This window comes from Tiliqua scincoides, chromosome 4 (genome assembly GCF_035046505.1).
Source record: "Tiliqua scincoides isolate rTilSci1 chromosome 4, rTilSci1.hap2, whole genome shotgun sequence".
NCBI lineage: Eukaryota > Metazoa > Chordata > Lepidosauria > Squamata > Scincidae > Tiliqua > Tiliqua scincoides.
Window position 1 is genome coordinate 30828249 of NC_089824.1, and position 712 is coordinate 30828960.

At 49.4% G+C, this 712-nt stretch overlaps 1 pseudogene; it reads left to right on the forward strand.

Annotated features, from left to right (window-relative positions):
• Positions 1 to 360: 360 nt before the first annotated feature.
• LOC136650072 (5S ribosomal RNA) lies at positions 361 to 480 on the forward strand (annotated as a pseudogene).
• Positions 481 to 712: the final 232 nt, after the last annotated feature.

Sequence of the window (712 nt, forward strand, 5' to 3'; positions counted from 1 at the left end):
TGGAGCTGACTGCAGGCCACCCTGGGGCAAGGGGAAACCTTTCCCCTTACCCCATGTCATACAGCTGCAGCCCCAATGGGTTGCAGCGGTAGTTGTTTTGGCACCGCTGCATCCGGTGGAGCCGCTGGCTTTAGGATTGAAGGGCAGGACAGTAGGATTGTAGGGATGTAGGGCAGCTACAAGGGACTTAGTCCATCTGCATTAATGAGTGGTTGTTATTGTTGCAGAAGGGAACTACCAGGACACTGTAGGTCAGTGGTACTCAAACTTTTCCGGCCAGTGGCTCCCTTGACCCCCGTGGCTGTTGACCATGACTCCCCATCATGTTCCTGAGGGCTGGAAGTGACATCAGCAAGATATGTGGTCAGTCCTAGTTACCCTGCACATGCCCAATCTCGTCTGATCTTGGAAGCTAAGCAGGGTCAGGCCTGGTTAGTACTTGGATGGGAGACTGCCTGGGAATACTGGGTGCTGTAGGCTTATACCATAGTCTTTCGAGACTGAAGGTTGCCAACCATACATGCTTTATAAATGATCAGCTGCTGATCACTGTTGGAGACAGGATGTTGGAGTAGGTAGATTTTGTCTGGTCCAGGAGGACTCATTTTTTTAAACTTTGTAAGCATACCAATAGAATTGTTTTATCAAATGAACTTTGTGAACAACCAGTTTGACCAACATTACACACACACACCCCTGTGGATCCCAATCC